Raw genomic sequence first — 16,310 nt, 5'->3', positions numbered from 1 at the left:
ATAAGTTTACACAAATCATTTATGATGTGTACATCCTGCCTGGAAATTATAACCTATTATGCAAGTTAGGATTTAATGATCTTCAGGCAGAATCTTGCCCATGTGAATTATCTCTGATGACAAACGATATTAATGTTAAGCTTTATGCAGGAAGGACAACTTAAAGGATTAGAGGCACTTTTTTTGGCAAACCAAAATTAATGATGGAGTTTGGTTATAAAGTACTCCCACATGCTTGTCACTGGCCACTCGGGTGTTTTCCTATCTTCCTGGTGGTGGAATTTGAATAAAGATTCGTGCACTTTGTGTCTTTCACTGTGTCTCACACGTATACACACACACCATGGGTGCTGGGGAAAAAATAAGCACTACCACACTTAGGTGGTAGTGTGGGGGTTAAGAAAAAAAAGAAAAAAAAAGAAAGAAACAGGAGTGCTAGCCCGGGTGTCCTTGGAAAAGAAAAGAAAATACTCCCACAGCAGTAATAAATAAATTGAAGAGGTTCAGAATGGAAGAAACTTTGAGAATTAATTAATACCAAAGCTGGATTTTTTTCTTGCACTGACTAATATACCATCATGCTGAGCACTTGTGATGCAGTAATAATGTCCCTACCTCTGACCTAGGAGACCCAGTTTCAAGTTCCACCTACTCCAGGAGTGTGTAATTACATCTCTGACAGGTTGATTAGAAAATATCTAAACCATCATGCTACCTGGTACAACTCACTGGCAATTGATATGCCCACGTGTATTTGGAGATTCTAGACTAGCATAGAAGCAACTCTACATTTGCGCCATCCACTTTCAGGAAATCTGTAGATAATTAACCCTATGAGAAGCAAAGTGGCAGTAATTATACTGCTCAATTTCTTTACATTCGTAGGTTCATCTGCAAGCTTAGTTTATGACTGGAGATGGTTGCTCAATAACCCTCAACCAAGTTTTATTCTAATCCTTTCTTTTATGCCTAGCTGGAAAGCAAAAATGGACTGGAAAAGTTGTTCTAGTGAAAATTAGTAGTGAACAATAACTGTAATACTTAGAAAATGAATAACATAAAACAGCAGATTGTCAAGGAAAGACTACCTGACACTGTCATTTAATGGTTATGGAATCCCAAATGCAGGTCACAAAATAGCACTTAGTCATCAAGTATATTTAAAGCATCTTTAATACTGACTCATCTATTATCAGTCTATCCAGACTGAAAGTAAAGATAAAACTTCAGCATGTCTTCAGCAGAGAACTCCTACAATGCTGATGTTGGTCGATTCCCTCACACAGAACCTCAAAAGCAAAGGTTTATGGAAGTCTTTCAATTCTAGAAACCTGCAATAGGAAAGTCATAGCATTTCAAAACTTCAGTTCGAAGAAATTTGCAAGCATGAAGGCCTAAAGATCTGTTTTCATACCAGGTGATGACAGAGGGAAATTATATTTTTTTCTGCAGGTCCGTGTGAGACACTGCAATGATTAGTGGCTACAGCAGCTTAGCAACAGGCTTCAGCATGGAAAATGTCAACCCACAATGATAACCGATAACAATACCCTTTGAGGTATTTGTGGCAGAGCTTGTCTCTCACAGATTGGTCTTCAAAAATGTGGAGCTAGCCCTTCCCCAATGAATTTAACTTTGCACATATCTATCGTCCTGTATATATTGAACAAAGCCCCTGATTGGTACTGACGACATCCAGTTATATTTTGCACTTCACTTGCAGCCACTGATCTTGAATGTTTTGGACTTTTTTGTGGAAATAACAGGCCATAGATGAAGGGGATGTACTGTCCTCGGATTTTCAGAATGCATTTGGTAGGGTGTCAGATCAAAGGTTATCATGAAAAATAATTTGTCATGGTGCAGAAAACAACATATTGGCATGGTTAAACATTTCTAAGATAAAAGGTAGGGAGGAGGAACTTGGGGGAGGGGCTTTAGAAATGCGATAGGTGGAGGGAGGTCAAGGTGAGGGTGATAGGCCGGAGTGGGGTGGGGGCGGAGAGGTCAGGAAGAAGATTGCAGCTTAGGAAGGCGGTGCTGAGTTCAAGGGATTTGACTGAGACAAGGTGGGGGGAGGGGAAATGAGGAAACTAGAGAAATCCGAGTTCATCCCTTGTGGTTGGAGGGTTCCCAGGCAGAAGATGAGGCGCTCTTCCTCCAACCGTCGTGTTGCCATGGTCTGGCGATGGAGGAGTCCAAGGACCTGCATGTCCTTGGTGGAGTGGGAGGGGGAGTTAAAGTGTTGGGCTACGGGGTGGTTGGGTTGGTTGGTCCGGGTGTCCCAGAGGTGTTCTCTGAAACGTTCCGCAAGTAGGCGGCCTGTCTCCCCAATATAGAGGAGGCCACATCGGGTGCAGCGGATGCAGTAAATGATGTGTGTGGAGGTGCAGGTGAATTTGTGGCGGATATGAAGGATCCCTTGGGGCCTTGGAGGGAAGTAAGGGGGGAGGTGTGGGCGCAAGTTTTGCATTTCTTGCGGTTGCAGGGGAAGGTGCCGGGAGTGGAGGTTGGGTTGGTGGGGGGTGTGGACCTGACGAGGGAGTCACGGAGGGAGTGGTCTTTTCGGAACGCTGATAGGGGAGGGGAGGGAAATATATCACTGGTGGTGGGGTCCGTTTGGAGGTGGCGGAAATGGCGGCGGATGATACGTTGTACATGGAGGTTGGTGGGGTGGTAGGTGAGGACCAGTGGGGTTCTGTCCTGGTGGCGGTTGGAGGGGTGGGGCTGAAGGGCGGAGGAGCGGGAAGTGGAAGAGATGCGGTGGAGGGCATCGTCGACTACGTCTGGCGGGAAATTGCGGTCCTTGAAGAAGGAGGCCATCTGGGTTGTACGATTTTGGAACTGGTCCTCCTGGGAGCAGATGCGGCGGAGATGAAGGAATTGGGAATATGGGATGGCGTTTTTACAGGGGGCAGGGTGGGAGGAGGTGTAGTCTAGGTAGCTGTGGGAGTCGGTCGGTTTATAGTAAATGTCCGTGTCGATTCAGTCACCCAAGATAGAAATGGAAAGGTCTAGGAAGGGGAGGGAGGAGTCTGAGACAATCCAGGTGAATTTGAGGTCGGGGTGGAAGGTGTTGGTAAAGTGGATGAACTGTTCAACCTCTTCGTGGGAGCACGAGGCAGCGCTGATACAATCATCGATGTAGCGGAGGAAAAGGTGGGGGGTGGTGCCAGTGTAGCTGCGGAAGATGGACTGTTCCACATATCCTACAAAGAGGCAGGCATAGCTGGGGCCCATGCGGGTGCCCATGGCTACTCCTTTGGTTTGGAGGAATTGGGAGGATTGGAAAGAGAAGTTGTTCAGGGTGAGGTCCAGTTCAGTCAGTCGAAGGAGGGTGTCAGTAGAAGGGTACTGGTTGGTACGGCGGGAAAGGAAGAAGCGGAGGGCTTTAAGTCCTTGGTGATGGGGGATGGAGGTGTACAGGGACTGGATGTCCATGGTGAAGATAAGGCGTTGGGGACCGGGGAAGCGAAAATCATGGAGGAGGTGGAGGGCGTGGGTGGTGTCCCGAACGTAGGTGGGGATTTCTTGGACTAAGGGGGACAGGACCGTGTCGATGTATGCAGAGATGAGTTCAGTGGGGCAGGCGCAGGCTGAGACAATGGGTCGGCCGGGGCAGTCAGGTTTGTGGATTTTGGGCAGGAGGTAGAAACGGGTGGTGCGGGGTAGTGGGACTATGAGGTTGGAGGCGGTGGATGGGAGATCCCCTGAGGTGATGAGGTTCTGGATGAGGTTCTGTCCCCCTTAGCCCAAGCGACACGGTCCTGTCCCCCTTAGTCCAAGCTCATCTCTGCATACCTCGACACGGTCCTGTCCCCCTTAGTCCAAGAAATCCCCACCTACGTTCGGGACACCACCCACGCCCTCCACCTCCTCCATGATTTTCGCTTCCCCGGTCCCCAACGCCTTATCTTCACCATGGACATCCAGTCCCTGTACACCTCCATCCCCCATCACCAAGGACTTAAAGCCCTCCGCTTCTTCCTTTCCCGCCGTACCAACCAGTACCCTTCTACTGACACCCTCCTCGACTGACTGAACTGGTCCTCACCCTGAACAGCTTCTCTTTCCAAGCCTCCCACTTCCTCCAAACCAAAGGAGTAGCCATGGGCACCCGCATGGGCCCCAGCTATGCCTGCCTCTTCGTAGGATATGTGGAACAGTCCATCTTCCGCAGCTACACTGGCACCACCCCCCACCTTTTCCTCCACTACATCGATGACTGTATCAGCGCTGCCTCGTGCTCCTACGAGGAGGTCGAACAGTTCATCCACTTTACCAACACCTTCCACCCCGACCTCAAATTCACCTGGACCGTCTCAGACTCCTCCCTCCCCTTCCTAGACCTTTCCATTTCTATCTTGGGTGACCGAATCGACATGGACATTTGCTATAAACCGACCGACTCCCACAGCTACCTAGACTACACCTCCTCCCACCCTGCCCCCTGTAAAAACGCCATCCCATATTCCCAATTCCTTCATCTCCGCCGCATCTGCTCCCAGGAGGACCAGTTCCAAAATCGTACAACCCAGATGGCCTCCTTCTTCAAGGACCGCAATTTCCCGCCAGACGTAGTCGACGATGCCCTCCACCGCATCTCTTCCACTTCCCGCTCCTCCGCCCTTCAGCCCCACCCCTCCAACCGCCACCAGGACAGAACCCCACTGGTCCTCACCTACCACCCCACCAACCTCCATGTACAACGTATCATCCGCCGCCATTTCCGCCACCTCCAAACGGACCCCACCACCAGTGATATATTTCCCTCCCCTCCCCTATCAGCGTTCCGAAAAGACCACTCCCTCCGTGACTTCCTCGTCAGGTCCACACCCCCCACCAACCCAACCTCCACTCCCGGCACCTTCCCCTGCAACCGCAAGAAATGCAAAACTTGCGCCCACACCTCCCCCCTTACTTCCCTCCAAGGCCCCAAGGGACACTTCCATATCCGCCACAAATTCACCTGCACCTCCACACACATCATCTATTGCATCCGTTGCACCCGATGTGGCCTTCTCTATATTGGGGAGACAGGCCGCCTACTTGCGGAACGTTTCAGAGAACACCTCTGGGACACCCGGACCAACCAACCCAACCACCCCGTAGCCCAACACTTTAACTCCCCCTCCCACTCCACCAAGGACATGCAGGTCCTTGGACTCCTCCATGGCCAGACCATGGCAACACGACGGTTGGAGGAAGAGCGCCTCATCTTCTGCCTGGGAACCCTCCAACCACAAGGGATGAACTCGGATTTCTCTAGTTTCCTCATTTCCCCTCCCCCCACCTTGTCTCAGTCAAATCCCTTGAACTCAGCACCGCCTTCCTAAGCTGCAATCTTCTTCCTGACCTCTCCGCCCCCACCCCACTCCGGCCTATCACCCTCACCTTGACCTCCCTCCACCTATCGCATTTCTAAAGCCCCTCCCCCAAGTCCCTCCTCCCTACCTTTTATCTTAGCCTGCTGGACACACTTTCCTCATTCCTGAAGAAGGGCTTATGCCTGAAACGTCGATTCTCCTGTTCCTTGGATGCTGCCTGACCTGCTGCGCTTCCAGCATCACATTTTCAGCTCTGATCTCCAGCATCTGCAGTCCTCACTTTTTGTCGATGGTTAAACATTTGGCTAGTTAACAGAGAGTAGGCATAAATGGATAATTTTCTGGTTGGCAAGTTGTAGTGAGTGTTGTGACATATGGGTCAGTTCTGGGGCCTCAACTGTTTACATTTTACAGAAATTATTTGGTTGATAGTTTGCTAAATTTGCTGATTACACAAAGATTTCTAGGAAAGTAACGTGTGAAGAGAATATAAGAAAGCTACAAAGAGAGGTTAAGTGAGATGTGTAAAGATCATATTTAATTTTTGGATTATGGACTGGAAATAGTAAAAGCTATTGCTTGAAACCAACGAGTGATAGACAAAGATGCTATCATTTTTAAAAATGAGTGACTAGAATTCTTTGTGAGTTTTAATTACAATATTGCCCCATGTTTACACTGTGTCCACACAATGAGGGAAGCTGCTAAACGCCTCAAATTTTAAAAATTCTTTCACAGGATGTAGGTGTCACTGGCTAGGCCAGCATTTATTGCCCACTCCTAACAGCCATTGAGATATACAGCACAGAAACAGACCCTATGGTCCAACTCATCCGAGCTGACCAGATATCCTCAATTAATTCATCCTATTTGCCAGCATTTGGCCCATATCTCTCTAAACCCTTCCTGTGCATATTCCCATCCAGATTGAATGTTGTAATTGAACCAGACTCCACCACTTCCTCTGGCAGTTCATTTCATACGTGCACCACTCTCTACGTGAAAAATTGTCCCTTTCAAAACCTTGCAACCTCAACTTAAACCTGTGCCCTCTCGTTTTGGACTCCCCTATCCTGGGGAAGGACCTTGACTATCCACCTATCGATGCCCCTCATGATTTTATACAATCACATTGCTGTAGGTCCAGATTACTACATAGGACACACCAGGTTAGGATGGCATGCACTTCCCTTCCCTCAAGGGCATTCGTGAACCCGATGTGTTTCCCCCACCCCAGCAGTCAATTCTAGATTGTTTATTGAATTCAAATTCCACACATCTGGCATGGCAGGTTTTGAACCTAGGTCCCAAGTACATTACCTAGGTCTCTGGATTAATAATCCGGTGATAACATCACTAGGTCATCATCTCCTGGTTAACTGGCTGCATGTTCAGGCCAGTTTTGTCTAGTGACAAACTTTTGATTAGTTCTTTCAAACAGGATCAGTTTTATATATTCAGGAGTGTTTAGCATAGTAACAATTTCTTGATTAGTTCCTGGGTGAGTGTCAACAGCAAAAACATCCATCCTGTAAGAGAGAAAGCACCAAAATCCTTCCCTCTCATGCTCTCTGTGTGAATTGAAATGTAGAAGAAAATCCCAAGCAGCTAGCTACTGTCACCCTGCAAGTTCCTTCCTTGAAAGGAAAGGAAGTAAAACCACCTTTAGAAATATTAAAAAGGGAGATTTTCAACCATTAAATGAAAGATTAAGAATCAGTGTGTCTACAACTTCATAAACTCATCAAAGAATCAAAAGAAATTTGAAGGGAACTAAGGGAAAACTGCTAATGATGTCTGTCATCTGGACTGGTGCCAGAACTGTGCTTCACTGACTTCATTCTTCCTTTCTTACTGTCATATTGGTGCCTGTCTCATCTTGTCTCTTTGTGTGTCTTTTTGAATGTGTTTGTGAACTCTTGAAAGTGGAAGAGTTTAAGCTATAAAGTTATGGGTTAGGAATTTGTATTTCCTTCTTACCATTGCTTAAAACTGTTTGCTAGCAATAAATAGTGATTTCCTTGTTAATGATAAAAAGAAACTGGTGGGCACATCCTGTAACCTAAATTAAGAGTTTGGTGAAATAGGGTAATTCAGTGGTTTAAACAAATTTTCGCATTTCATTTGAGCCCAGAAATAAGGAGGCTTGATTTCCAGCACATTACAGCAGGGAGTTGTGACAATAGGCAAAGATCTAGCAAGCAGGCTGTTATGTGGAGAAATATGAAATTGTTCATTTCAGCAAGAAAAATAAACAAGTACGTTATCTAAATTGTGAGAGATTGCAGAGCTCTAAGATGCATTTGTCATACCAAATCTGGAAGGGGCTGTACTATTTTGATTCATGGAAGGTTCACTAGACTAAAACTTGGAATAGCTGGGTTGTTTTATGAAGAATACTCTGACAGGTGGCATCCATTGAAATTTATTAGAGCAATTGGCAACTTAATTGAAACATATAAAATCCTGAAGTGTCTTGACCGAGTATATATAAAAGAATATTTCCTCTTTGAGAGAATTTAGATCTGGGGTTTATTGTTAAAAAATGAGACACGAGGAGAGATCTTTCTCACAAAATAATCTTTTTTATCACTTTCTTTTTAAGGCAGAGGCATAACAGTAAAAATTTCATAATCCCATCTCTAATTAGAGAGAGCTGAGTGGTGGTGGTTTAATCTGAGAATCACCATAACCTCAGATAAGAGGAGTGGTTGAGACCTTAACAGTGACCTCAATCAATACAGAAATTGTCACTCAGCATTGCACACCAGCTGTCCAGCTAATTGAGCTAACTGATGTACAGATTCTTGATAAGCAAGCATGTGAAAGGTTATTGGAGATAGGCAGGAACGTGGAGTTGTCAGATCAGCCACGAAAAGCAGAGCAGGCACAAAGCGTCTACTTCTGCTCTGGATTAATATGTTTATGTGTATGTTTTCTTTCCTCTAAGTGGCTCCTATAACCCCTTATATCCTACACATGCATTGTTAATCTCTCTTCTCCTGCCTACTAACCCTCTCACGATAAACTTTCAATGGAAGTTGGATTCTGTCTGGGTGATCACAATCTTGGAGGTCTCAGTGGGAAGTCATGCAGCATGAAGGCCAATTGTATCCCATTACATATTATTTAATTGCACATGTAGAGAATTTGAGCTGAAAATGTGTTGCTGGAAAAGCGCAGCAGGTCAGGCAGCATCCAAGGAGCAGGAGAATCGACGTTTCGGGCATAAGCCCTTCTTCAGGAATGGGAGGAAGAGAGCTTCTTCAAGGAAGACATCCTTGTAAGAGGATTCGCAGTAGGTTAAAATCTTCGAGGAGAAAGTGAGGACTGCAGATGCTGGAGATCAGAGCTGAAAATGTGTTGCTGGAAAAGCGCAGCAGATCGGGCAGCATCCAAGGAGCAGGAGAATTGACGTTTCGGGCATAAGCCCTTCTTCAGCCCTGAAGAAGGGCTTATGCCCGAAACGTCGATTCTCCTGCTCCTTGGACGCTGCCTGACCTGCTGCGCTTTTCCAGCAACACATTTTCAGCTCTGATCTCCAGCATCTGCAGTCCTCACTTTCTCCATGTAGAGAATTTGACCTGACACATACATCCCCTATTAATGATAGCCGTTGTTCTAGCTCTACTCCAGTGGGTAAACCAAGTTCTGCATATTTTTCATGTGTTTAATAAGCAAGCATCTTAATTCAACTATTCCAGTCCAACTACAGGACTTCAGCTTATAGACTGGACTGACAGTTCAACACAATACTGAAGGAGTAGTGCCTTGTCAAAGGTGACATATTTCATTTTTAAAAAAACTGAGGTCTCTTAGGTTGGAATTAAAAATCCAGTGGTACTGTTTTAATGAAGACCAGAATTGTTTCCTTCAGCAATACTGGTGAAGCAGATTAATTGGTTATTCACCTCATTTTTATTTTTGGGATCTACCTGTGTGCAGAAACTGAAGCCAATCTTTGAACGTAAATCATTAGGCAACTTATTAAGAGTGCTTTGGGACATACCAATGATATGAAAAGTGTTTAATCTCAATGCTACTTCTCACATGGGAATTTATAGGACAATTAGAATTTATTGAAAATACAAGCACAAACGTCACAATTAAGGAGAAGAGAAACATAGCAGGTGCATTGGAAATTGTTTCTAGCGAACCCAATGATACAGGGCCAGTTGCTTATATTTTGATCACAGTAGACCATCAGCTGAGCTGATGGGTTTTACATAGTCATGTGTCTCAAGGTGCTGCCTAAATGCACAGCGTTTGCATTGGGAGAAGGAGCAGCAAGGATATTAGATATATTGAATGAAGGGAATGGATTTCTGATTGCAAATCTATGTTCAGGATCAGTTTGATGAAAGTTAATGCAGCAGCCTTCTCAACAGTGAACAAGTTGGTATACATTGAAATGATCCCAATCCTATTCTAAATGTGCTGTTCAATGATACCTTCTCAGAAGACATGCAGGAAGATTAACAATTGATGAGATAACTAATAAGGAGAAAAAAATGCTGGTGATAGTGCGCAAACTGACCCACTTGAGAATCATCACTGACATCAGGAACAATGCATACAGCTCAGGCTGTAGTTGGTGCAGTTGGCAGGTGAACTGCAACACATTTCCTCAAGTTGCCATGAGAAAAGACAGTTTGCTGGCTGTACAGGAGCAACAGTGAAGAGAAGACATGTATCAAATCAGAAAGGGAAAAAGAGGGAAACCTTGTTCCAGGAGCTGAGATTTCTATATTTATCAGAGATATGAAAAGCATTCTATCTTGGATTGGAGAATCAATGCTATATAACTGGATGTAATTTGATTCACTGTGAGTGACGATAATAGATTTGCTGGTAAATAATTAATGTGCAATCAGTTTTATACATTGACTGCAACCTTTGTAAATTCAATGTTACTGTGAATCACATATCAAGTAGCAAAGTCAACTCACAATTTCAGCTTGTGCAAGTAACTCTACCTCTGCCCTCCCCACCAAGTTCCTTCACTCGTAGACACTGTGCTCCCTGATGTGCATTGAAAATTGGTGAAGTAATATCCCAAGTTTAAAATTCACACCGTTATTTTCAAATTCCTTCATGTCCTTGCCCTCCCTACCTTGTAACTTTCTCAAGTTGGGACATCATCTTGAGGTTGTACAGAAACATTGATGAGGCCTCTTCTGGACTACTGTGTCCAGTTCTAGTTTCCCTATTAGAGCAAGGATATGATTAGCTGGAGAGGGCTCAGAAAAGATTTACCAGGATGTTGCTGGGAGTAGAGGGTTTGCGTTATAAGGAGGGGCTGGATAGGCTGGGACTCTTTTCACTGTAGCGTGGGAAATTGAGGGGTTGATCTTATAGAGGTTTATCAAATAATGAGGGGTATAGATTGAGTTAGTGTTAGTTGACCTTTCCTTAGGAGGGGGGATTTGAAGCCTGGGGGGATATTTTTAAGGTGAGAGGATAGAGATTTAAAAAAGACGAGGCACAACCTTTTTACACAGAGAGTGGTTCCTGTATGGACTGAACTTCTAGAGGAAGCGGCGGATCTGGGTACAGTTACAATATTTAATTGACATTTAGGTAAGTACATCAACAAGAAATATTTGGAGGGATATGGGTAGGCAGGTGGGCCTGTTTTAGTTTGGGATTATGGTCAATATAGATTGGTTGGACCAAAGGGTCTGTTTCTGTGCTGTATGACTGTATGGTTCTATATATTTTTTGTGTTGTCTGCCTGAAGGCATGCCTGACCCACAGAGTCACAACCTCCTGTGGATAGGGCAAGGAAGCAGATCCTGAATCTACCCCAGCTGGATTGAACTCTATGTCATTGGCTTTAATCTGACCCATACTGACCATTCTGGCAACTGACCCAACTGCAACACACCCCCTACCTCCCCGAGTTAATATGTCAACTTATACTTAATAGCCTGGAGTTACAGGCTGATGCTCCAAAATATCTGTGCTCTTCCAAATGTGGTCTTTGCCCATCTCCAGTTTTAATGGTCTCAGCCATTGCCAGTGTTTTCACTTGCTAGCACCTGATCCTGAAATTGCCTCTGAAAACTCTTCACCTCCCTTTCTCCCTTTAAGGCGATTTCAAAGTTGACATCCTTTGGACATCTGCTCCAATGTTTCTTTATGTGGCTTAACCTCAAATTGTATGTGACTGTGCGCCAATGGAAATAGATGGCAAGTTTTTGTCATTGATCTTGTGGTTACAAATTACAGTGTACGTTGTAAAGACTAATATTAATATGCTCAATAACTTCTGCAATTGCTATTTTTTTCCAGACCTGCTGGCTGACTACAAAAAGCTGTTACAGAACTACAAACACAAACACGCAGATAACCGCAGTTAAAACAGTGGCGAGCAGCTCATGAACTGAGTTGCAACTTCGGGGCGAATTCGGTGAATGGTCACGTTGCTGAAACCTACTATTGAAGGGGGTGGGCAGGGTCCGACTTCTTGCAGAAAAGATACCGCGGAAATTGCTCATCTGCCGCAACACGAACGTTCTCATAAACCAACATATTGAAAATGTTTCCGATCATCATGGCAGGAAATATCTGTAGAAATGCTAACGCGGCGGCTGCAAGGTTCAAAATGGTTCTTTTTTGCTTTGGGAGGGAGAGGTGAGATGCGAGTATCAGCTGTCAAGGCTGGCTGGCGGAGGGAACTGAACCTCTGTGCCTCAGCAACACGCCCAAGCATAAACACAAAGATCACACAGGACCAGGTTATAGTCCAACAGGTTTAATTGGAAGTACTCGCTTTCATCAGGTAACTATAACCTGGTGTTGTGTGATTTTTAACTTTGCCCACCCTAGGCCAACACCGGCACCTCCACATCAAGCAGAAACAGAGAAAAGGCATGGTTGTTAGATTTGCTTCTTCCGTCACAGCGCCAGATTGGATTTTCATTCTGTCTCAAGGCAGCACAGTTCTCTTGGAGCTACCTTTAGGGGACACCGCTGACTCACGCATTAGGACATTTAAATCCTTCCGCACCTCAGATTTCCATTTCCACTCTTTTCCATTCTTTTTACCAAAGTGAACAACTTCATATTAAGTGCATAACACCATAAGATATGGGGGCAGAATTAGGCCATTCAGCCCATCAGGCTTGCTCTGCCATTTGGTCATGGCTTATATGTTTCTCAAGCCCATTCTTCTGCCTTCTCCCTGTAATCCTTGATCCTTCTAGCATCAAGAACTTAATCTATTTCTGTCTAAAAGACATGCAATGGCTTGGATTCCACAGCCTTCTGTGGCAATGAGTTCCACAGATTAACCACCATTAATTAATGCTAACATTGTGTTTGCCTTCTTAACTGCCAAATGAACTTGCATGTTAACCTTAAGACAATCCCGAAATAAGACTAATAAATCCCTTTGTGCTTTAGATTTCCGAAGCCTTTCCCCATTTAGAAAGCAGTCTACACCTCTGTTCATATCACCGAAGAGCATAACCTCACTCTTTCCCACATTATATTCCATCTGAGATTTCTTGGCACACTCCCTTAACCTGTCCAAGTCCTTCTGCAGCCTTCCCACTTGCTTAGATTAGATTAGATTAGATTAGATTAGATTAGATTAGATTCCCTACAGTGTGGAAACAGGCCCTTCAGCCCAACAAGTCCATACCGACCCTCCGAAGAGTAACCCACCCAGACCCATTTCCCTCTGACTGATGCACCGAATGCTATGGACAATTTAGCATGGTCAATTCAGCTGACCTGCACATCTTTGGATTGTGGGAGGAAACCGGAGCACCCAGAGGAAACCCACGCAGACACCCTGGTGCTGTGAGACAGCAGTGCTAACCACTGAGCCACCGTGCCACCCATTAATTCTACAATCCCTCCACCTATGTTTGTGTCATCTGCAAATGTAGCAACAATGTCCTCAGTTCCTTTATCCATATTGTTAATGTACAACACAAGTAGTTGTGGTACTAAAACTGACCCATGCAGAACTCTGCTAGTCACTGGCTGCCCAACCTGAAAGAGATCCCTTGATCCCCACTCTCTTCTGGCAGTCAGCCAATTCTCTATGCATGCCAATCTCTACCCTCTAAAACCATGGGTTCTTATCTTACTTAGCAACCATTTGTGCAGCACCTTGTCAAAGGCCTTTTGGAAATCCAAGTTGAAAGGCTGTTAGGTATAGGGAATGCTGAATGACTAAAGAAATTGAGGGTTTGGTTATGAAAAAGAAGGAAGCATATGTCAGTTATAGACAGGATAGATCGAGTGAATCCTTAGAAGAGTATAAAGTCAGTAGGAGTATACTTAAGAGAGAAATCAGGAGGGCAAAAATAGGACGTGAGATAGCTTTGGCAAATAGAGTTAAGGAGATTCCAAAGGGTTTTTACAAATACGTTAAGGACAAAAGGGTAACTAGGGAGAAAATAGGGCCCCTCAAAGATCAGCAAGGTGGCCTTTGTGTGGACCCACAGGAGATGGGGGAGATATTAAATGAGTATTTTGCATTATTGTGGAAAAGGACATGGAAGAGATAGAATATGGAGATATAGATGATGACACCTTAAAAAATGTCCATATTACAGAGTAGGAAGTGCTTGATGTCTTGAAACACATAAAATTGGATAAATCCCCCAGACCAGTTGTATAGAAAGCTAGGCAAGTGATTGCTGGGCCATTTACTGAGATATTCGTATCATTGATCGTCAAAACGTGAGGTGCCAGAAGACTGGAGATTGGCTAACGTGGTGCCACTATTTAAGAAAGGTGGTAAGGACAAGCCAGCGAACTATAGACCAATGAGCCTGACGTCGGTGGTGGGCAAGTTGTTGGAAGGAGTCCTGAGGGACAGGATGTACAAGTATTTGGAAAGGCAAGGACTGATTAGGGATAGTCAACATGGCTTTGTGCTTGGGAAATCATGTCTCACGAACCTGATTGAGTTTTTTGAAGAAGTAACAAAGAAGATTGATGAGGGCAGAGCAGTGGACGTGATCTATATGGACTTCAGTAAGGTGTTCGACAAGGTTCCCCATGGGAGACTGGTGAGCAAAGTTAGATCTCATGGAATACAGGGAGAACTAGCCATTTGGATACAGAACTGGCTCAAAGGTAGAAGACAGAGGGTGGTGGTGGAGGGTTGTTTTTTCAGACTGGAGGCATGTGACCAGTGGAGTGCCACAAGGATCTGTGCTGAGTCCACCACTTTTCATCATTTACATAAATGATTTGGATGTGAGCATAAGAGTAAGTCTGCAGATGACACCAAAATTGGAGGTATAGTGGACAGCGAAGGTTACCTCAGATTACAACAGGATCTTCATCAAATGGGCCAATGGGCTGAGGAGTAGCAGATGGAGTTTAATTTAGATAAATGTGAAGTGCTGCATTTTGGAAAAGCAAATCTTAGCAGGACTTAAACACTAAATAGTAAGGTCCTAGGGGGTGTTGTTGAACAAAGAGACCTTGGAGTGCAGGTTCATAGTTCTTTGAAAGTAGAGTCACAGGTAGATAGGATAGTGAAGAAGGCCTTTGGTATGCTTTCGTTTATTGGTCAGAGTGCTGAGTACAGGTGTTGGGAGGTCATGTGGTGCCTTATCAAATGCTTTCTGGAAATTCAGGCACAATACATTTACTGGCTCCCCTTTATCCACAATACATGTTCTTCCTTCAAATAAGTCTATTAAAACAGTTAAACAAAATTTCACTTTGACAGAACCATGCTGACTATTCTCAATTGTCTTGAGTTCTCCTAAATGTGTAACTATAACCTTAATTGTGATCAATTCTAACGTCTTCTCCATATCAGACATTAAGCTAACTGGTCCTAAGTTTCCTGTTTTCTCTCTTCCTACCTTCTTGAATAGAGAAGTTATGTTTGCTATTTTTCAGTCTGACAGAACCTTTCCTAAATCTAGGAAAGTTTCGAAAATATCATCAACACAGCTGATACCATATAAGCCACCTCTTGTAAGGACCAGGGATGAATTCCATTCCAGAGACTTGTTAATCTACATCTCCATCAGGTTGCTTTGTACAGCTTCCTTGGTCATTGTAATTTCATTAAGTTCACATTTCCATTCCAATCCTGATATGCAGCTTTTACTGGATTTTTTTTAATGTATCCTAGTTGATGAAGACAGAGGTAAAATATTTATTTCATTGCTGTTTCCTAATTATCTACAATTAATTCTCACTGTCTAGAGGACCGATTCTCATTTTATTTACACTTCCTTTTTAAGTACATGTAAAAATTCTTATTACTGTCCATTTTTGCATTTGTAGTTGGCTTCCTCTCATACTCTACTTTCTTCATCCTGTCAAGATGGTAATGGAGGTATCAGGAAAGTAGAGTTAAGATCACAACCAGATCAACCATATTCTTATTATGTAACACAGGAGGCTTGAAGGGCCAAATTACTAACTTCTTGCCCGAAGTCCGATATTCCAAGTAACAGTGACACTGAGTATTTCCAAGCATTATGGAATTGAGCTCAAGGAAAGGGCAAAGAAGTTGCAGAAAATGCTCAGAGATCTATGTTCTTCTGGATTTCCTCAGATTTCCTCCCTGTTGTTGGATAACGTGTTGTCTTGCAAGTGAAGGATAGTGAAGTGCAGCAAGGTCCACAAATGATCCTGTGATAAATTATCTGACATAGTTTGTCAGATAAACAATCTGACATGGTCTGTATGGCTCATATCCCTAAGCAATAATTTTTCATTGGACGAGTTTCTGACTTAAATAGCTTTATGTTCTACAGTTCTGGACTCCAACTTCCCCAACTTAGCTGGTTATAGAGTCAGAGTCAGAGTCATACAGCATGAAAAGAGACCTTACTGTTTAGTGCACTGGAGTCAGGGATTGAGCTCCTCTCCCTTGCAGTTTTCCATATTCTCACACACACAGTAATATACCTCTAATATCTGGTCATCTCACCTTTTCCAACGGGGCACAGAAAACTCCACATTTAAGTAGGCTGCTTCCTGCTTTGGGTG

This window comes from Chiloscyllium plagiosum, unplaced genomic scaffold, assembly GCF_037043375.1.
Source record: "Chiloscyllium plagiosum isolate Xiang-an unplaced genomic scaffold, Cpla_swu_hap1 HiC_scaffold_13, whole genome shotgun sequence".
In the NCBI taxonomy this organism is placed as follows: domain Eukaryota; kingdom Metazoa; phylum Chordata; class Chondrichthyes; order Orectolobiformes; family Hemiscylliidae; genus Chiloscyllium; species Chiloscyllium plagiosum.
The sequence above is the reverse complement of the archived record's forward strand: the minus strand, read 5'-3'. Positions refer to the sequence as shown.